General features: G+C 37.9%; 1 non-coding gene across 1 annotated transcript; it reads left to right on the top strand.

Moving 5' to 3' along the window:
- The first annotated feature begins 21,890 nt into the window (after positions 1-21,890).
- LOC121832516 (U6 spliceosomal RNA) lies at positions 21,891-21,997 on the top strand. The gene has a single exon (XR_006076159.1). It is a non-coding gene; the product is annotated as a U6 spliceosomal RNA (small nuclear RNA).
- The last annotated feature ends 1,280 nt before the right edge of the window (positions 21,998-23,277 follow it).

Here is a 23,277-nt window from a genome sequence, read left to right as displayed (position 1 = left end):
CAAGAGCATGATCTTTGAAATTGCAATGTATTTGAGCTCCTTCTCAGTCACATATTTTCATGGTAGCTCAGTCTCCTCACTTTGAAAACACAGATATACATTAAGCAGGATGCCTTTGAAGAATGACTTGTTAATATTGTTATCATACCAGAACTTACTGTAAAAATAATTTTTGTCTCTAAATGGACATTAATGTGCAAAATCAAAATTCAGTAAACATTATTATTCAAGAAGATTCTGAAAAAAATATCAAGTTGCTCTTTGTTTATCATTTTCTAAAAATTCAGTGAGTTGACATATGCTGTCTGTAAGTATATTTATAGTTTGTTACTCTATTGTATACTTAAAAGTGATTTCCTTTTTATGTGTGTATATTTTCAAATACTATATTAGAGAACATAGCATTTTATTTTAAAATTCATTTTATTTTTCTAGAAAAAAAGTTGGTAATTAAGAAGTTGAAAACTGGAACAACCAACTCTTTGAAAAAAAAAAAGAAAACACCATAGAAAATAATTAAGTGATATTGAATAATTAAATGTTGTGGTTTGATCGAGAATGGTTCCCAGAGGCTCATAAGGTTTTTTGTTTTGTTTTGTTTGTGCTTTTTTAAACATAATTTCTTAATTGATTCTTTCATAATTTCACATCATGCACCCTAGTTCTGCTCACCTCCCATCCTCCTGCATCTTTCCCTCACCCCTGCAGTGCTCCTCCAAAAAAAAGACGATTAAAAACAAAACAAAAAAAAGCAAGGAAACAAACAAGCAAAAGCAAGAACAAAACAAAACAAAGAATCCCTCTTTGCTACTCTTTCTTTCCCACCTCTCCAGCATCTCTTCATTTGTGCCAGAGGCATTGGGAGAGCTGTGTCACATATTATACCCTTTTGTCCAATCAGCTTTAGTAGAAATGTTCTTTGCAGAGTCTGGATCAAGGTCTCTGGTTTCTGGAAAACCATCATCACTGGATCCTCACCAAAACTCTTCTGGGATATCCAGGGGCCACCCAGAGTCATGTAAGTCCTGCAGGTATTGTTCCATAGAACCAGTCACTTCACGAGCTCCAGAAGACCCTAGATGGGGTAGATGTTAGGCTGGGCCAATCCAAGACTCCATTGTGGACCTGCGTGGTTTCTGATATGGTTAGTCTGGGCTACTGGGGCCACCGAGGTGAGGGGATAGAGCCAGCTCCCCTGTGCCCATGCCTTCTAAGTCGGTTTCCCACTGCCTGTGGTGAGGGGTGAGGCCCTCTCTCTGGAGTACAGAGGCCAACTCCCCCATGTGGTGAGGCCAGCTCTCTTGCTGCAGTGTCCAGCTAGAGGCAAGGTTGACTTTCCTTGGGCCAGTTATCTATGTTCAAAAAATATAGAAATCATAGTAATATATAATTTATCTCTGGGAGAAGAAAAATGTACACTTTGAAAACATATATTCTTAATTTTCCCCACCCCAGTCCAGCTCATTATGTATAGGTCATAATTCAGAGGGTCGATCATTGGTATATTGTGGATATAAATATACATAAAGAAAGGAAATCATCCAATATATGAGTATCTTTGGACTCATATCATTCAACAAGAAATATTTCATACAATTTCATGTTTTTGTCCATAGTTATGCCTATATTTATTTCTATATCCCTCTTAAAGATGGAATCTTAACTTTTAAATGCCTCTGTAGCTGTTTAAGCTATTGTCTATATAGGCAATAGATCTTATTTCATATTTCTTCTTCCTTATCCCCTGCATTTTCAGTGTTATCCGTGAATCCATTATTCCATAATATGATGGTTTCCTCATCTTTAGATTAAAATTAGACAAACTAATATTAAAAATAGTCAACTCAAATTACCTATTCATTCATGTGATTGCAATAACCTGTCAGAAAAATATCACCTAAAGAGCAATTTTAATTCTTACTTAACAATAAATTTTGGCTGAATGCTTGCCATGATCTGACATTAATAATATATAAAAATGTATTGATAATTTGTCATTTATTTTTCTGTACTTCCTTAATATTCATAAATACACAGAAATTAAATTATTATTAAGAAATTTTGTTTCCAAGATATCAGTTTTTATCATCTTGGAAAGCTTCAAGTAGAGGCTTGAAGTTATCTCAGAAAGAAATAGGTTTGGTATGCAGGCATGAGGACTTGCATACAGATCCGAAGTGCCAGTGCTAAAAAGTTAGGTTCAGTGAACGAGGCTACAACCCTAATATTTGGTAGGTACAGAGGCAGGTGGATCCCTGGAACTCACTTGCCAACTAGCCTAATGTAAAAGGCAAGCCCCAATTTCCAGCGAGAAAGCAGGTCTCAAAAACAAAATAAAACAAATTGAACAAACAAGCAAAGGAACACCACTAAGATTGCGGGGCTTTGAAGGAGCAACAGACAAAGTGAGTCTGTGACTTCCACACTCCCAGTGCACACTCACATGCATACCGGCATAAATGGACATTAAACAGGTGCAGAAAGAGAAGAAACAGGCTGCGAATAGCAGGGTCCTTGTTTTTATGGGCTTAGAGTACCTGGGGATTTATTATTTTGTTCATGTACTTTTTGTTCTTTCCACTTCAGAACTGGCAAAGAACTCCCAGCATCTTTAGTATGAAGACTGGGGAAGATGAATTGGTAAAGCAGGCAGATAAAGGTTGCCCTTGGTGTTTTTGCAAAGTAAAAGTGCTTCACAAATTTCCCTAGGAATCTTGTCCTTGAGACCTTCTAGACAAAAGCTGAGAAGTTACCTTAAAGCACACCAGGGAACAAGCAAGTCTGTAAATTCAAATTGTCTGACATCGCCTTATACATACACTGGTTTTACACCCTTCTTCATATATTTTAATATTACTAGTTTCCACATTCTGAAGGTGAGGGCACTGCAATATATCTTTATATGATGGTGCCTAGGACTGTTGAATAGTTGGAAATGAAACTATATTAGGCAGTCTTCTCTGTGCTTTATCATAAAAATTATCTCTGTTTTCACGAACATTTACAATGATTGATTTAAAACAATGAAGCATGGACAGCACACCCCCATCCTTCTTACCAGTTGTTATGGATTGTCTTAGGAGGCAAACTCTCTCTAACAATCTGCTATTTATTTGCTAAGTTTCTTTTTGAAATTTAGACACTGACAGAAAAAGTGCCTTTCTCTCTTTTCTATAGCAGAGATTAATCCACAGAGGATTCTCATGCTGCCAGCAACCGTAAATGAAGCACCACATTTTTTTTATCAGATGTTTAAAAAGTGTGAAGAGTGATGAGGTACACAGAACCCACTTCTCCTGCAAACACAATAATGACAGCACATCTGGCATGGTTTCTGCTGGCCCTGCCCTGTTGTTTATCCTCCGTGGAGATCTGGGCTCCAGATGTTTTGGATGCAGTTGGATGGTCACTCACAGTCTGTCACCCTAAGGCACAAGAACTGGAGCCAAAATAGACTCTAACTTACTGATGGCAAAAATTTTCTGAAGAGCAGAGCTGCCTTGAAAGCAAATGATCATGTTCTAAACCGTGAAAACTCAGATTCACAGAAAATGACTCACTTATAGAAATATGCAAGATGTTTTAAATTGCTTAGTGTGCTTCTGCCAAATATTTATGAAAATTATGAATTCTTCTCTTATTTGTTACATATTAGGTCATACAATCATGTTTAGAGCCTCCAAAATGTATTCTCTAACATCTGTTTAAGCACCACAGTCCTTCTCTAGAAAGACTTCTTACAAGACCAATGACTACATGGCAAATCCTCAACTGACTGCACAGTTTTATTCTAAAATGTATTAGTTTTGCAAAAATATATGTTTTGTGAATGAGATAATAACTCTACTGAGGTCCATCTTCTATCACAACCAGAACAAAATCATAAACAACATTTTTCTAGAAAGTAAAAATAATACCTTCCTAACTAACTCTAATTTTGTCAAAATCCATCATACCAACCTGGTGGATCATGTCTATTATACAAGACTCAGGAGGCTGCGTCAGGATTGAACTGTGTTCAGAGATAGTCTATGCTACAACAGTGAACTTCAGAATTTTCTGGGCTGCAGATAATCTCCTAAACAGATAGACAAACACCCCCTGCCCCCAACAATAAACCCATAATATTTTTCTATTCTTTTCTTGAGATTATGTATAGACTCCAGGCTAAATGGAATTTCATAAATACCTTCTATCCCTCTTTGAAGTCTCCAGGGTTCTTTCTCCACCTTCAAGTCCATCTTTTTCAAATTTTAAAATAGCTTTTTCTCTATCTCTGTCTTCTTCTGCCTCCATCAACACATCTTCCTTTATTTAGACCTTCTGGCCTCTTTATGGTAGGATACATTGTGAATGCACTTGCCCTTACAACACGATCAAGTATAATCTCAATTAATCAAGGTTCTTAAGTTAATCATACACAAAAATATTTGCCTTGACAAGTAACATAATTGAATATCTGAGAGGATTATACATTTGGATTATTACTCGTCTACCTACTAAATATTCGATGAAAGTATGATTCATATGTGAATACTCTATGATGAGCTTCAAACAATTCAACATAAATGATTTAGAAATGGGACAAGGAACATGTTAGTAGAGGTGAGAAAGAAAATAAAAGCCCACAAAATCAATTTAAATTCTTTATTCACAGGAAAGCATATTGATCCTCTGTCCCTTCATTAATAATTCTTCATGGTTTGATTTTCCTTGGCCACAGAGGTTTGCATGTGGATGGTGTCTTAAGATCAAGGAAGTGCTAGCACAAAAGCAGAATAGCAGACAGTTGTAAGAACTAAAAACTGGAACTTTTTCACAATGTATAAAAACCAAAAATCTTAGAGATTCTTAACAATATTTGTAAAATTTTATGATTCCCAAATCAAACTCAGTCTTAACACAAAAAAGAAGAAACTTGAAGTTATCATTACAGTTCAACATAATTTATCCAAGTAAAAGAAAACTCACCAGAATTGCTGATGTCTAGAATGTTTCTACATAAATACTTATAATAATTATTTTCTTCAATTGTTTGGTAAAATCAGTCACGTCTTGACATTTAAAAAATATACTACCATGAAATATGGATCTAGAAAAACCAAGAGATTGAAACTGTTAAGTGTTTTTATGCTCAATAACTTTTCAAAGATGTATTTGAATTTTTGTGGCATGTTCATTTCACCAATACATAAGCAGTATTAAATTAATACTCAAGGCATCTTTGCTTTCCTGGTGTTTCATTGAAAATGATTTTATTTGGACTGTCTTTACATCCCAGCTTATATATGATTTGAAACAAGCATTGGATATGGTGATAACTGTTAAATTAAGTGGTAAAGTTCATCATATCTTCAAATTCTTTTCTAGACATACATAGAAATAACATTAAAAATTATATTAAGCCCATTTTGCATTTTACAACTTGAGATATGATTATTAACTCATTCCTTCAAAGATATATCTAGTTGTGCTGATAATTAACATTTGACACATGGAATGTTTATTGTAAAGATTTTGCAAATATAGTTTCTGTCTTAGAAGTTTTGAATATAAGCAACTGTATTTTACACTGTAAAAAGTTACCAAAATTTACTTATTTATCATGACGATGTTCCAGTGTATAATTGTGTAACACATGTAATATAATGGAGGAAATTATCTTACTTGGTGGTAATTTATCATTTTCAGGCATTCTTTTAAAAAGATAGATGCAGATACCACAAATCTTGAAGTTTCAGGTTGAATGTTCATTTTAAAAGAAACAATGCAAGCTTTTGTGGTGGTATGAATGATAAATGTCCACCAGACTTAGGGGTTATGAATGTGTGGTTTCCAGTTGGTGTCACTATTTGGGTAGGATTAAAAGGTATGGTCTTGCAGAAACAGTTATGTAACTGGGTGCGGGCTTTGAGAATTCTTAAGATGTGCCTTTTTCTAGGTCTCCCTCTTTGCTTAGTGCTTGCAGGTTAAGATGTTGTGGGGGCCCACAGCTTGTGGCTTGTTTTCTTCCTGACTCAAGGTCAGAGAGTCTGGGCTTGTTTTCTTTCCCCTGCAAGGATGCATAATAGGATGTCTTGGCCAAAGGTGTAGTTACCAGGTATTTTATTCTTCAAGGCCTAGTTACAGGATGCTTTGCTGCAAAGCATGGTTACCAAATGTCTTGAGTACTAAGGAAATATTTACATTTGACTGTACTTTGTACCTTGAACTGTGATGTCCTTGAAAGGGAAGATCTTTTTGCCCCCCTTGTTTTAGGTTTATAAAGATTATGAGTAATAAACTCAGGCATCTGTGATACTGACCCAGAGCCATCCCAAAGCTGCCCCGTGTCTTTGTCTTTTTCTTCATCTATGTCTAAATTTCATAGCTATCATTTCCCAATTCCACACTCCCCACTTCAGAACCACTCAACAGGTTGTGCAGGACTCAACAAGATGTGAACCCCTGACGCTGCCTGGAGCACCAGGACCCACAGGCTGAATGACCCAGAAACCTAGGATAGAACCACATGAGTGGAGGAAAAAATGTAACTGACATTCTGCCACACTCATAGATTGGTGTCTAGCCTAGTTGTCATCAGAGAGGCTTCATCCAGCAACTGAAGGAAACACATGCAGAGACCCACAGCCAAACATTAGGTGGAGCTAAGGGAACCTTGCTGAAGAGGGGTAGAAAAGATTGTAGGAGCCAGAGGGGTCAAGGACACTGATGAATCTCTGCACCCTGAAGGCCTTTCTGCCAATGCAGCAAACCGAATCAGACTGAATTGTAAAAGCCCAGGTTTAATGGGTAAAGTATTCCCGGGTGATTCTCCAGCCCCGCAGAGAGGAGATGGAGATGTGAGACCAGAAGAACCACATGTCTGTTTTCAGGGATGCAGCTTATATATCCTGTAAGAATAGTCTAGAGCCTCTCTAGGGGAGGAGCTGTGTTTGGCTGGCTTTGAAGGGGTGTGTTTGGGGAAAGAGATAGAGAGGGGAGTTGAGGTAGATCTTCCACCAGAACATTCTAGACTCTTTGGGTATATAGACACCAGTTCAAGTCTGACTACTTCCTGAAGGCATAAGGCAAAGTGGAGAAGAGGAGTCAGGAATTGGTCAGCTCATACTCAGCAGGAGATGTGAGTGGAGGACCATCTATGTAATTGTCATCCTGGAGACCTTAGGCATCTTTTTTTTTTTTTTGAGGAAATAAAGAAAGGAAGTTTCTAGGGAAAAAAATAAATCATTAACATCTGCCCTAGTTGTACTATAAAGATGAATGTACAGAGCAGAAGAGCAGATATGCCCTGTGTTGGGACATCTTGATAAATGAGAGGGTGCAGGGTCCCAGCTGCTGAACAGACCATGTATCCTGAATAGGTACCCACTTGTCCCTGGAGAGTTGGTATGAGCATGGATGTCCCAGGATCTTGGCAGCCCAGGGGGTGGTAAGGATCACATTATGAATGGAGAAGAACCCTCAGAAGAGAGAGGTAGGCGAGGTACCCAGCCAGTGGCAGAGTTTGGGCTAGGAGGTGGTGATTGAGGAAAAAGGGCCTTACATAAAGCAGCTCAAAAGGGCTCAAACCTGTAAGAGAGCATTGGGTGGACTCGAGGAAGGTAAGGGCAATGGGGAGAAAGGAGGGCCAAGATAACCTGAGTTCAACGGAGAGCTTGGTGAGCTGATGATTGATGAGTCCACTGTCCTTTTCAACCTTTACCAACGATAAAGATGTCAACCATAGTTAGGAGGTAATGAAGTTCTTTAGGTGTGGACATGTGAGTGAAGTTCACCTGCCAATCCTCACCTTGTTGGCATCATTGAAGCTAGTGTAGAGGCTGTCATATCTGGAGGAACCCTGTGAATGGACTTGTGAAATACTCAGGAGAGTGTGGGGGCCAAGGTGAGTGTGGTCCCAAAAAGGTTGAGAACATGGCGACTAAACAGAGGTGCAGGGCAAGCAGGTATGACCAGAAAAAGAGTGTGAGAAGACTTGCCTGCAAGAATGCAGGGAAGTATCAGGGTCTTAAGTGGGAAGGAAGAGATCCTGTCCACACCCATGACAGGAATTGGTAAGGGAACTATAGGACGTGAGTGAGATGTCAAAACAGAATAGGTAGCTCCCGTGTCCAAAAGAAAGTCAATGAACTTACCATTTACCTGCAGCATCACCCTAGGCTCCGAGAGGGCAATGAGAGTCAGCAGGTCTAGGCTGTGTCAATTCCCCACCAGGCTTAGGAGTTCTCAGTTGCCAAAGGACTTCCATGGCATGGCATAGAGGACAAACCTGTATGGGGCATTCCAATCTCCAATGCCCAGGCTGTTGGCAGATGGTCATGGCCTCCTGGACAGCTGGGAGTCAGGGCAATATCAGTGGCCCTGTTTGCTGCATTTGAAGCAAGTTTTTGGCAGAATTGGCTTGGTCTGAGCTCAAGCATGATGGAGCCTTGTGGCCAACTTCCCTTGTACCCCTTTTGAGGGGACCTAGTGGCCTTAGAGCAGCTGCTAAGGCTTGCACTTGGAGCATATTCTGTTGCAGCCTTGTCTGTTGGGTTGACTTGTCTGTCATTCTAGAGCATTAAAAACTTTAGAAGCTATATTCACTAATTCCTGTAGGAGAGTTTGGAGATCCCCCTGAGCCTTTTTAAGTTTTTTTTTTTTTCCTAATATATGGTGCTGACACAAATGAAGTGGGTGGGAAGTCAGGAGTCTGGCGAGGCTGAGTATTAGAAGAAACCAGGGAAGATTTGGGGGCTTTAGGCCAGTGTGTAGGTTGAGGCATTGGGAGATAGGGGGAGCAGTGGGGCAAGGGGAAGACAGGAAGGAGGGTAAGGAGGAGGAATTTGGTCTTAGATTTGTGGTCCCAGAGGAGGAGGTTTGGCAGGTGGAGTTCGGGGGAGGTGAAGGAGGGGACAGTGTCCCTGGCAGCATGGTCAGAATGGAAACTAGGATCCCAGTTCCCAGATCGGTGGGAATCTGGAGGTGCCATGACCCTAGCCAACAAGACAGTGCTGTGAGACATTGGCCTCTGTAGAGAGGGTGGGAATGCAGAACCCAAAACCATGAATGTAGGGCAGTTCTGTCCGCTTTTATCAAATAGCCCCATTTTGAATAGATTTTGTAAAAGACCCCTCCGGGGCGTTTGGGGATCAGACTTTGAATGGCAAGTGCTGCTTCTCAAGTCTATGCCAGGACCTGAAGCCGAGCACAATATGTCCACTGTGCTAATCTTGGGTCAAAAAAATGGGGGATGTGTGGGAAATTCCCTTCAACAGAACATCTTCTGGTGAAGAGGTCCCATGGAACAAAGGCAGCCCTTTGCACCTGAACAGGTCAGTTGGAGCAAAGGTAGCCCTTTGTTCCAGAACAGGTTGTTCTGGTGTGACCACAACTTCGCCAGGACACCCTGAAAAATGAAGAGGCCATGAGCCTCCTAGGCAAGGACTTGGAAAGGGAACTTACCCAGCTGGGAGCCAATCTCAGTCTGGCAGAGAGCAGGTGTCGGGGAGAGGGGTGTTTTCCCAACACACTGCCCTGGGCCAGTGGGGAAAAATTAGCCGCCCCCCTTAAGTTTTTGCACCCTGAAGGCCATGATGCTGATGCAGCAAACCAAATCAGACTGAATTGGAAAAGCCCAGGTTTAATGGGTAAAGCATTCCCAGGCAATTCCTCAGCCCTGCAGAGAGGAGACAAGAGACTCGAGACCAGAAGAACCACATGTCTGTTTTCTGGGATGCAGCTTATATACCCTGTGGGAGTGGTCTTGAGCATTTCTGGGGGAGGGGCTGTGTTTGGCAGGCTTTGAAGAGGCAGGTTTGGGGAGGAACTGTGTTGGGTGGGCTTTGAATGGGCAGGTTTGGGGAAAGAGATGGGGGAGGGGAGTAGAGGTAGATCTTCCACCAGAACAAGCTGTGTTTGGCAGGCTTTGAAGGGGCAAGTTTAGGGAAAGAGACAGGGGATGGGAGTTGAGGTGGATCTTCTACCAGAACAGACACCACAAGAAAAAACCCAGAATCAACTAACGTGAGCTCATAGAAGCTCACAGAGACTGGACTAACAACCAGGGAACTTGCAAGAGACTGACCTAGGTCTTCTGCCTATGTTACAGACGTGTAGCTTGGTCCTCTTGTGAGCCTCCTAACAGTGGGAGCAAGGGCTGTCTCTGACACATTTACTGGCTTTTGGGACTTTACTCTGTAGATGGATTTTTTTTTTTTTTTTTTTTTTTTTTTACTCTTTGGGTGTCTGCCACTTAGCTCCCAAATAAACTGATAAATGAATGCCTGGCCTTAGCTTGGATTGTTTCTAGCCAGCTTTTCTAACTTAAATTATCCTGCTTCTCTTTTGCTATGTTTTGCCTCTGGAATTTTAACCTTTCTTTATTCTATGTATCTTTCTTTCATTCTTTCTCCATGGCTGGTTCTGTGGCTGGGTGCCTGGCCACTGGCTTCCTCCTTTCTATTGGAGAAATTATTTTGGCCACTCCACGTAGTTAAAAGGATATTTATTTAATGGCGTAACTCACAAATTAAGTAATGGGTAGGTCGCAGGGTCTGGGGAAAGTGTAATGCAGTCCAGCGGTGTTCTCCGGAGCTCTGCACAGTCAATCTCCACCGGTCAGAGTTCCGGCACCGAGAGAGCACCCAGAGAGAGCGCTGGCCCATCCAGCTCTCTGGTCCCCAGGCGCCTCCCCTCGCCCCGCCTCGTAGGCGTGACAGTTGCCAGAGTCTCAATGGGGGTTGGAACTTCCAGAACCAAGCTGGAATGGCTACCCACTACATCTCCCCCTTTTTGTCTAAATAAGAAGGTTCTAAACTAATACAAGACTATATACAAAGGAATGGTTATCAAATATTGTCCAGAAATAATGAGAGATAATGACCTAGATAAGATGTAACTACAACCAATGCAAATAATATCAAGCAAGAAACACATACTAAAATCCAGAGAAGTATAGAGCATAGGTAAACAGCATGTTATAAAGATAATTCAAAGGTGTCCTATCCTAAAGAACCTGAATCTAATACTTAATATGTTCTATCTAAGATATTATATATACTAAGTTGTAACTATAACTGCTAGTCTTCAATACCATCAAAGACCTGAGAAGGAACATAATGGTACCTGAGAAATGGTAGATGGATGCAAGCAACTTTCGGGAATCTTGCAAGAGTAGACCAAGACAGCTGGCAGCCTGGACAGTCACCTAATGTTTCTCAGCATTGTTGGTGCATTCAAATTGGCTACAGGCCTAGAGTATCTGACAGACCATTTTCAGAAGCAGGATTTCTGAAACACCATCTTACCCTGTCTTGGCAGAGTACAGTGGTCGCTTTCCTTGTGTCCCGCTTGTCCAGAAAGGAGAGCATTGCATTTGTACTGTCAGCCATCAAGGCAAGGGCAGTTCTTTGCCCAGTAGGCCATTTTGTGCCAAAAGACAAACTTCCAAATGGAAATGTCTTAGAAGCCCAACATTCTCTCGGGATCAATTGGTGCAGCCAGGAGCAATTGTGTCTCACGTCAACAGAATTCTAAGTTATTTAAATGCCATATTCTCCAGGTCTATGAAGTGTTTGAAGATTACCTGCCCATCTGACCTATGTATCTGTAAATCTGGATAACCTAACTAATGTAACTATAGAGATGACAGGCATAGGCGACTATAAATCTATAAATCTTATCTATCGAAATAACCTAAGGACTAAGGCTTCACATAAATAAGGTAAACAGTCTATAAGCAAATGTATGGTGAAGAACGATGACTTCAAAATTATGACAATACACAAGATATTTATAACAGAGGTAGGAATATATAGTGCGATATGCAATATGACAATAATATTAAATATATATCAATATACCGAATATCCTAAACAGAAGTAGAACATATATAAAGTATGACAGATAGAAATTTACATTTGTATCAATATAAAAATGTTTCAAATAAGAGTAGAAATATATGTACATTATAACAAATATAGTTCTGTATTTGTATCAATATACAAATTATCTTAAACAGGAGTATAAAAATAGTTTACATTTGTATCAACATATAAGATTCTATAACAGTACAAATTACAGTGCAAATTATCTAAGGTTGCTATTTTACTAAGTTTGTTTACTAGTATATACAATGATTTACCATCAAATCTTATACCTATTCGTTCCATTTCTTCTCCCCCCACCCCCCCTTTTTTTTTTCACAATCCTGAGTTAATATTTTCTTCCACCCCCAACCCTATAACCGTCATCCATAACCCTGAGAATTGTGAAACCTAAGGGAGAAGGGGCGTCGTTTTCTTAGAATTGCTTCCTGCTGTTTAGGGGGTGATGTTATCTCTGTTGGGTACTGTGAGAAAGCTCAGATAGTTAAATCTCAGTTAGACTAACTGTAGGTTCTGCAGCAAGTTTTAGAGTAATGGGTAAGATTGTCTGAAATTCTGGCAAGAAGTGTAGTATGATGATGATTACCATGGCATCATTCTGGATTGGGTAGAGTTGTTGTTGGGGCCCCATCTTCCTTCTGGTGACTTCTGAGATTGCTATTGGAAAAACTTATTTGTTATCAAAAATGGGAGGTTTGGATTTAAAGAGGACATAGCATGTAAGAAAGGATTCTGAGAAATCAAGAGTAAGCATGGAGAGAATTAGAATTTAGAAGACAATGGTCCCTTTTTATTGGTTTCCTTCTGTCTCACACCAGAGGGCTCTTCTGATATGGGACTGAAGAATCTCTTAAACTTTTCTTTTAGCAATATGCTTGGGTTTAGAGAAGGAGTGAGCCAATTCCATCTCCAAAGCCAGCTTGGCTATAATTGAATTGGAACCACAACTTTTCTAGATTGATAGAGAGAAAGATGTTAGACAGTGAGATTTTACCATGTGTAGATTGGTACCAATAGATTCTTCCTTTCTGCTGTAAACATCCAGATATCCAAGGCCTTATGAGTTTTGGAAGATGGGTATTTCCATTATCCTGGAAAGACAAAAACAGAACCCTACCCCACCCTTTGATTGTTAAATTTTTCTTACAACTTGTAGAGATGTCACATTGGTGGATGATCTTTTACTTCTCTTCATCAAGGGGTTTTTCCTGTTCGAATCGAATTTTTATTAATTTTGTTGGTATCCATAGCTTTTCTTCTCCTGCAGAAACAAAGGCAAAACCCCTTCCCCAACGTACAACATATCCAGGTTTCCATTCTGAGGTCAGCACATCCTTGAAATAAACTGGTTGGTTTAGCTCAGGAGTTTTGTCTGTCGTCCAATGTCTCTCCACAGCTGTTGTTCCTTTCTCATTAGCATTGAGAAAATTTAAGGTTAATAAAGCACTATGCAGTCTATTTCTAGGAGTCATTGTTACCCTTTTGCTGTTTATTTAGCATATCCTTTAAAGTTCGATTGGATCTCTCTATGACTGCTTGGCCTGTGGGATTGTGTGGTATACCTATAACATGCTTTATATTATAATAAGCAAAGAACTGTCTCATTTTATTGGAGACATATGCTGGGGCATTGTCTGTCTTAATTTGTACAGGTATTCCCATGATGGCCATAACTTCTAATAGGTGTGTAATCACAGAATCAGCCTTTTCAGAACTCATAGGAGTTGCCCATTGAAATCCTGAATAGGTGTCAATGGTATGATGTACATACTTTAATCTTCCAAATTCTGCAAAATGAAACACATCCATCTGCCAAATTTCATTTCTTTGTATACCTTTTGGATTACTCCCTGCAGGTAATGGTGTTTGGTTATAGATGGAACAAGTAGGACATTTTTTCACAATATCCTTAGCCTGTTGCCAAGTGATGGAGAAATCCTTCTTCAAACCTTTGCTATTTACATGGTGTTTCTTATGATATTCTGAAGCTTCTAGAACATTACCTATTAGTAACTGATCAATCTCATCATTACCTTGTGCTAAAGGTCCTGGCAGACCTGTATGGGATCTGATATGTGTTATATATATAGGATGTTCCATTTTTCTGATGATTTCCTGCAATTGTATGAATAATGAAGTTAATTCTGTATTATCAGGAATAAATTCAGCAGTTTCAATATGTAAAACAACTCCCTCTGCATATTGAGAGTCAGTGACTATATTGAGGGGTTCTGTGAAGTCCATCAGTACCATAAGAATGGCATACAGTTCTGCCTTTTGTACAGAGCTATATGGACTTTGCACCACTTTACTTAAGTCTCCTGATTTATATCCTGCTTTCCCTGATTTATTTGCATCAGTATAGAATGTGAGGACTCCAGAAATTGGCTTTTGTCGTACAATGTGAGGAAGGACCCATTCAGTCTTCTTTATGAATTCTATTCTCTTGCTTTTGGGATAGTGGTTGTTAATCTCTCCCAAAAAGTTACTGCAGGCTCTCTGCCAGTATTCATTATCTTTCCATAGTGATGAAATTTCCTCGTTAGTTAATGGTACTACAATTTCTGCTGGGTCCATTCCTGTCAACTGGCGAAGTCTTAATTTACCCTTTTGAATCAAATCAGAGATCTTTTCTATATAAGTCTTTAATTTCTTATTTGGTTTACATGGTAGGAATATCCATTCCAATATAATATCTTCCCTCTGCATCAAAATACCTGTTGGGGAATGTCTGGAGGGGAATATGACAAGAATGCATTTAAGTTCTGGATCCACACGATCCACATGTGCTTCTCGAATTGTCTTTTCTACTAGAGCCAATTCCTTCTCAGCTTCGGCTGATAATTCTCTTGGACTATTTAATTCTTTGTCCCCTTCTAGAGTATTAGCCAAATTTTGTAGTCCATCTTTGGGTATTCCCATGATACCCAGTAAGTTGGAAATGCTTCCTAATAACTTTTGAAAATCATTAAGAGTCTTCAATCTATCTCTTCTTAGTTGTACCCTAGATTTACCCTCCTGTTTATTCCATCTGCATGCCAGCCCCATTTTTCTCTGTCCTGCCTTGCTATTGGCCATTCAGCTCTTTATTACACCAATTGGGTGTTTTAGGCAGACAAAGTAACACAGATCTACAGAGTCAATTAAACAAATGCAGCATGAAAGAATGCAACACATTTTGCATCATTAAACAAATATTCCACAGCACAAATGAATGTCACACGTCTTCAACCAATATTCTACAAAATTACTCCTCATACTGTGTCACCTCACCCAGCCTTGATATGCCACGTGTTGTTGATATCCATAGGAGACTTGCCCTTTCCTGAACAGAAAAAAGAAGAGTGGATTGGGAGGTGGTACTAGAATGGGGGTGAGGGACTGAGAGGAGAGGAGGGGGGGGAAACTGCAATGGGGATATAAAATGTGAAAAGAAAAGTGGACTTCCAGGTGCTGGTCATGATGTTTTATCACAACAGAAAAATGTCTAGTACAGCTTTGGTGGTTAAAAAAGAAATGTTTTCTTTAACTTCTTATGGAATTGTAAATGCCTCAAAAATAATTTAACTATTTGTATTCTATTCATAGAATTTAAGTATAGGACAAAGATAAAGCTACTAATTGATAGATAAAAGAAGAGATAATGGCCAGTGATCATTATAACTTCCTTGAAACTAGTTTTGTTGACCAGCAAGCATCAATGAAAGTTTTAATTTAGCTAATTTGTTTGGTTCATCATATATAATCATTTTACGTACTATATACTAGATTCTTATTCTATTTGAATTTAAGAAGTATGCTATTTAAGGATCTACATGATCAATAATACTTCAATATGTAAGTAGTCTTTCACAAGTATTTGATGTTTGATTATATACATGGACTTAACTGTGCTAAACTATACAATGAAGGTGTAAATCCTACCATCACTGATCATAAATTCTATATCATTCATAAATAAAAAATTAGTGTATGAATCAGGAACTAAGAGTAGAAAGGGCTAAGGAAGTAAAGAAAAAATCTTATATGTAACACTATTTTTTATTGCATTTACAATATCTTAAAAGAATATCTGAAACAGGGTACTTTATAAAGAACAAACGTTTTTCTATTAGTTATGGAGTCTGAGAAGTTTAACATCAGGACACAGATATACTTAAGATCTCCGAGGGTTTGTCTTCTGTATCAAAGTTATCTTTTTAGTATTGTGCCCTCTTATAAAGGGATACGAGAGGCCAAGAATACCCAGTGCTTTGGGTATTTTGTACAAGTACTGAGAGTATTAACAAAAGGATCCTTCATAGAGTATGTATTCCTTAAAGTCCTTTATCTGAATAGAATCACACTGGTGACTAGATTTTGAAGGTTGCAAAAATTCAAACAATAGCACTGAAGAAAAGATTTTACAAGCATAGGAGAAAGCAAAGAAGTTGCATGCTTAGGTGTCTTAGTTAGAGTGTCTATTGCTTCAATGAAACACAATGACCCAAAAGCAAGTTGGGGGAAAAAAGTTTATTTGGCTTATACTACATTTTTACTGCTCATCCTCAAAGTAAGTCAGGACAGGAACTCCAACAAGGCCAGAAGCTGGAGGCAGGAGCTATTTCAGAAGCCATGAATGGGTGCTGCTTGCTGGCTTGCTCCCTATGGTTTGCTCATCCTCCTTTATTATAAAACCCAGGGCTACTAGCTCAGAGATGGTACCAACTCCCATGTCCTGGGCCTTCCTCCATCAAATGTTAATTAAGAAAATGTCCAACAGTCTAGCCTAAAGCTCAATCTTTTTTTTTTTGTTGTTGTTGTTGGTTTTTTTTGTTTTTGTTTTTTTGTTTTTGTTTTTGTTTGTTTTTCTTTTTTATTTTTTCTTTTACAATACTATTCAGTTCTACATTACTATTCAGTTCTACATAACAGCCACAGATTCCCTTGTTCTCCCCCTTCCTGCCCCCTCCCCTTCCCCCCAGCCCACCCTCCATTCCCACCACCTCCAGATTAAGGCCACCCCTGAGGACTGAGATCGACCTGATAGACTCAGTCCAGGCAGGTCCAGTCCCCTCCTCCCAGATTGAGCCAAGCGTCCCTGTATAAGTCCTAGGTTTCAAACAGCTATCTCATGGAGGCATTTTCTCAATTGAGGCTCCTTCCTCTCTGATGAATCTAGTTTGTGTCATGTTGACATGCAACTATGCAAACACATTAGGAAAACAACATGGAGACGCAAAAGCCAATATTGAAGCACATAGATGAGGTGAGGTTCCAGATAACATACATTCTGGTTTTGCTGACCACACTAAAACTTCAAGTTTGACCTGATACAGGACACTGGATCATTTGATCTGGCAAAGATCATGTCATAATGTAGGTTTTTAAATTTTATTTTGTTGTATACTACTGTTGGTGGGCGATCAATGGATAGGAATAAGTGCTAAGATGAGAAGAGAGGTCAGAAACTGTGATATGATAGTTAATTGTTAGGGAGATGAATTGTGTTTGCATAGGTAAAAATTAATTGTCAGAGAAATTCCTAATACTCTGTAACTATATAAAAATGATCTTTGAGTTTCACGTTACTTTGCACATTGTTGAAAGATTTTCAGTATATGTTTGGTATTAGCACATGGAGGATGGCAGTATAAAAGCTTTCATGCCAAAGATGGAGACTATGATTTGAAAGCCCTAGTTTAGGGTTATTGCTCTCAAAAGTGATATAAAAGCTAGATAAAGTCAAGTACAATCATTTAGACATACATAATCACCTGGATAAAAACTGGAAATGAGAGTAGAAAAGGTAATTATGGTGAACTTGATAGTTCAATGAGATAGTGCATGAACTTTTATTTAAAATCAGAAGAGGTAAACCTGGCATGATTGTCAATGCCTATCATCCTAGCACTTGGGATATGGAGACTGAAGGAGCTTGAAGATAGTCTTGGCTACATATCATTGTCAGCCTGTGTTGCATAAGACCCTGTTTTAATCTCACCCACACAAAGAAAATGAATTGATAACAGCCAGAATTTAGTATATTAAAGTTTAAAGCCCTGGGACAAATAGGGAATATTCTTAATAATACATACAATATTAAAAAATGTAAATATAAAATGATTTGAGGTGTGATTAAAAAGTGAATGGGAAGAAAAAAAGAAAGCATAGTATATACATTCAAGCCTTGGGATGAATTGAAAGGGACAGGGGAGTAGATCTAGTTAGTATGTAGAAAAGAAAATTTTATTTACAGTGATTCATTTTTTTGAGTAGAGAAGATTATGTTATTATTCAACTGGTATGATATATTTTTCTTTACTAAATTGTAGCTATTGCATTAAGGAAAACTAGATTAAATAAAGGGAGAGTGTCCTCCTGTGGGAGGAACTGAGATGCAATTAAAAATAGAGTGGTTCTATTGTATTTAGTGATGGGACATTGCGATTCCTAGTATAACAAGGGGGAGGAAAGGAAGGCGGTCAATATGCAGATTGTGTGTGTGTATAACATTTAGAATAAGTCTCCTTTCAACACTTTTCATTCTCCAATGCAACAAATCTGAAACTGTATTAAGGGACATATATATAATTAAGTTCTTGGCATGAGTATGTTAACCTGGGTTTGAGTACACTTAGGAATCTGGAAGATTCGTGTGACTGGGGGAATTATGAAGAAGAAAGCCATCACTGGAAGAGCCCCATGAAGGAAGGAGTACAAGAACCACAGATGTGAATAGACAAAACAGACACAAAGTGCTTCCCATCAGGAGTTCATCTGTTCTGACTTTCAGTACACCTCAATAGCTTTTGAAATTTTGATGATGTGAGATGTCAATTAATAATTTTGTGCTGTCTCCAGCCAAGCACCTTTGGTAACTAGTTAAAACAGCAATGTTTTAGCCTATTAATTATATAAATAGATATAAAAGTATTAGCAAAAGTAGATGTTAAGAGCATTTGATCATCTATTTTGATGAAGTAATGTTATATTGGCGACATCAAAAAACAAAAACATACAGATTGAGGAGGGAAACAGAGACCAACGTGGAATCTTTCTCAATGGCTAGGAAGAATAGATTTGAACATAAACCAAAAATTATTAAAGGGAGTCTCAACTTCAGAGCTTTTGAATTAAATGTTTATTCCTATTAACTCTCATCAGCCCAGAATTTGAAACTCTAGTATTTGGGGGGGGGGGTCATAAAAGTTTTCAATTATTTATATTTATTAAAATGTTTTAACTACTTAGATAATTATTTCCTGATTAAATACAAATCAATATCCCACTTCTACTTGAATGTTTATGAAAGAAGAGGTTATTTTCCTTATATAAAATGGAATGAATTGCAATCTTGGCTCCTCCTACAGTGAAATGAAGCTGTTTTGAATGCTGCTTGATACATTGATTGTAATTGTGTCTGTATGCATCACTTTATGGTTGAATAACTAACAATTTCTTCCGAGTTTAGTATTGTTACAGTTCTCAACAGAAATCGGCTTTTTTGAATTAATTCTGATTAAAATGAACATTTATTTATGAGGATATATGTGAATTTCCTTGATTCTCTGTCAAGAGAGGTAATTTTAAATTCATTTCACAATGACTTATTAGAATTAAATCATTTCAATTTATAAGTTATTTGTATAATTCATTAAATGTTTATTTGGTTTTAGGAAAGACAAATGATTTGAGGACAATTTATGGTTTTGAAGGGCATACACTTCATTATAAAGTGTACTGCAGCCTTTCTCTGCAATTCGATTCATTAAAATCAGCACTGTTCACTGAATTCTACAAAATGCCAGTTTTTAGAGAGATAGAGAACTCACTCTGTGACTCAGGACTGCCTTATACTCACTACACAGCCCAGACTAACCTTCAACTTTCAGACATCCTCCTGCCTCAGTCTCTCAATGCTGGTAGCACAGGCTTGACATTGTCTTTAGCCATGAATAAGATGAGGCCATGCACTAGTGTCATGCCAGAGAAGATGTTCAAAATCTGTTGCTATAGAATCTCTATGGACTTGGAGAAAACAATTTAGTCATTTTGATTATTTTTATATTATTTAAATTATCAGAGTTGTGATTGAGCATAGAACTTTTCTTGTTTTTATTTGAGTCAGTGTATATTCATATATCCCAGATAGTATTCCAGTTTACACCATCCTTGTCTTGGATTTTTGAGCACTGGGATTATCCATATATACCTCTGTATATAGTATAGAAATGTTCTGACTAGATAACATTTTGTTATATTGGCTTTATATTTAGAATAGTGTCTAAGAGTCTAAGTGTCTAAGATGTTATCAGGCTATATGTTTTCTTGCTACCCTATCCTCCTCTCCCTTTTGCACACTGAACTTTTGGCACCTAATTATTTACTACAACCTTACTATGTACAATGCCTCCTCAACTACATCTTTATGCTTATCTACCAATAGCCCTCAAGTAAAATACAATACTCAGTCTTAAGGTCCTAGGAAATGCAATTTCACATGCTAGTAGGACTACACTTTCTATACTACTAAGGCAATTCTAAACAGTAGATAATTTCTGATCCTAATGGAGAACTGAGATTTTCAGTTAATGTCCAATATAAATTGTTCCACTGCTCAATTTTTCAGGCAATACACTTTACCACATCATTTTTTTTAAATATTGTTTGTTGAAATATTTTTTTAATAATAAAGAAGTATCTAGATATCTTTTATTTTCTGGAGTGTTAGTTCATGGTCCAAAAATTGACTTATGTTTTTCACAGTACAGAATATCTATGTGCTGTTCATCAGCAATTGTCTGGGACTCAGAGGCATCAGCAACCTTGATACAACATTTAACTAGTAATGGCAGACCCCAGCCCTCCTTATCAATCTTTCTTCAATTTGCTTCCAGGTGTGAAACTACTCTATACTGCTCATTGAACCACAATTTTTAAATCTATTCTCCGTTCCCTGACTCTGCACTTTTCAAGAACATTGCGGGTCCTGATGTATTGCACCTGAGGAGATGTGTTTGAATCATCAACAATCACACACTGAGGGGCAGGGTTTCAGGTGATTTTGCTGTGGAAGTTGAAGCCAGTGGGCTGTGTTCAGTGGAGATACTCTTCAAAAGTGCATGCACCAATCACATATCTAGAAATGATAGTATATGCCACAGAATACCAGCTCTCCAGGAGAATGGCGGTGATGGAAAATTTTTGAAAACTTCAAATATAAAAGGTCAAATCTAGGTAACCTGAATCTTAAAGGAAGATGCTGTGTGGTTTGTGTTAATTTGATAAAAAGCTAAAAGCTCGACACTAGTTTAAATGACTCATTATAAACTTAGGCAATCAATAGACAAGATCATATTATGTACCCAAAATAAGAAAAGTTGGCTTGACACTGGTATACAATTCTACAGAATTTTAGTTTGCAGTATTTGGGGAGTTTCACATGGTCTCTATCTCTAACAGGGTTTTATATTAGAATTTGCGTTATGTTTCCCGAATACATGTTCATAATTACTTTTTAATATCCTTGTCCTTGTCTTTTTGTGTGCACCCAGTAGCTTGATACAAACACATACAGCACAGAAGAAACGTTGCATACATAAGGCTGCTTTTATTTCCATGCCTTGTTATAAAGCCACAGTTAAAACTAGCAACTTTCATTTACTTCTTTCCTATATATTAATCTATATTATTGTTAGGCTCTTTTGTTTTTGGCTGTTCTGAGTTAAATATACAAGTGCATCCTGGGGTATGACTCAGACCTTCATTTAGAAATAATTATAAAACTCATTTTAGACTAGTTTCCTAAAATTCTTTTTTACTTTTATGACTCAGGGACAATAATATGAGGCTGAGAAACAACACCGGTTATAGCAATGTCTTCAACATCATTCCCATAAGGTAGAAGACTTTGATGAGAAACACTGCTTTTTCAATCTAAACCCTACTGCTATTTTCCCCCTATTGGTACCAAAAGCAGCAAACATCACCCCATTAGTTAAAATGAATCATGACTGAGGATTCAAGAAACAGAAATGGGTGCTTGCTATGGCAGCTCATATACTAAAATTGGAACTATACAGAAATGATTAGAACAGCTCCTGTGCAAAGACTGAATGATAATTCATAAATCATTCCATATTTTGAACTCCCCAAAATAGAAGAAATAAATAACATAGTTCAAGACCTGCAAGCAAAAACAAAATCAACAAAGAAGAAACCAAACCGAGTGAAATCTGGAAATGGAAAATTAAGGAACTCAAACAGGAATTTCAAAGGTAAGTATCCCCAACAGAACAGAATAGAAGAAGAAAGAGTCTCAGGCAATAAAGACATGACAGAAGAAGTGTATTCATTGATCAGAAAGAATGCTAATTCTTAAAATATCTTGGCACAAAGAATCCATAAAATTTGGGATGGTATGAAAAGACCATGTCTAAGATCAATAGGATTAGAGGAAAGAGAATAAACATAAGTCAAAGGCACAGAGAATATTTTCAACAAAATCAAAGAAAATTTTCTTAGCCTGAAGAAGATGCTTATAAAAGCATACATAATACCAAACTGAGTAGAGCATAAAAGAAAGCAAAGTGCCCTCTGCATATAATAATCTAAACACTGAATGTACAGAACAAAGAAATAAGATTAAAAGTTGCAAGGGAAAACAACCAAGTAACATGTAAAAGGCAGACTTACTGGAGTAACACAAACTTTTTACTAGAGACTCTAAAAACCAAAAGTTTCTGGACTAATGTTCTAAAGACTCTAAGAGACCATAGTTTCCAGCCATAGATACCTTTCTATACCCAGTCAAAGTTACAATCACAATAGATGGAGAAAACAACACATTTCATGATCAAACAAAATTTAAGCCGTATCTATTCATAAATTCAGCCCTACAGCAGGTACTAGAAGACAACTCTAACTTGAAGATGTTAACCACACACAAGGAAACAAAAGGAATAAGTAATCCCTGACCAGCAAATTAAAAGACAAGAAATACACACACACACACACACACACACACACACACACACACACACACACACCAAAACAAAATGACAGGAATCACCAACACTCCTCATAGATACCTCTCAACCTCAGTGCTCTCAACTCCACAATAAAAAGACAAATATTTACAGAATGATTCAAAATCAATATCTATCCTCTGCTCTATTTAATGAAAAAAATTAACATTGAGGATAGAAAACATCACCTCAGAGTAAAAAGATGGAAAAGATATTTCAAGCAAATGGACATTAGAGACAAGCTCATATGGCCATTTTAGTACCTGACAAAATACACTTAAAACCAATACTAATCTGAGGAGATAGGACAAGAAACTACCTACTGATTAGAGAAAAATTCATCAAAAGGATATTGCAATACTAACATTTATGAACCAAATATAATGGCACACAAGTTT

The sequence above is a fragment of the Peromyscus maniculatus genome, chromosome 9 (genome assembly GCF_049852395.1).
Source record: "Peromyscus maniculatus bairdii isolate BWxNUB_F1_BW_parent chromosome 9, HU_Pman_BW_mat_3.1, whole genome shotgun sequence".
Taxonomy (NCBI): Eukaryota; Metazoa; Chordata; class Mammalia; order Rodentia; family Cricetidae; genus Peromyscus; species Peromyscus maniculatus.
This window is presented reverse-complemented; position numbering and strand designations above follow the sequence as displayed.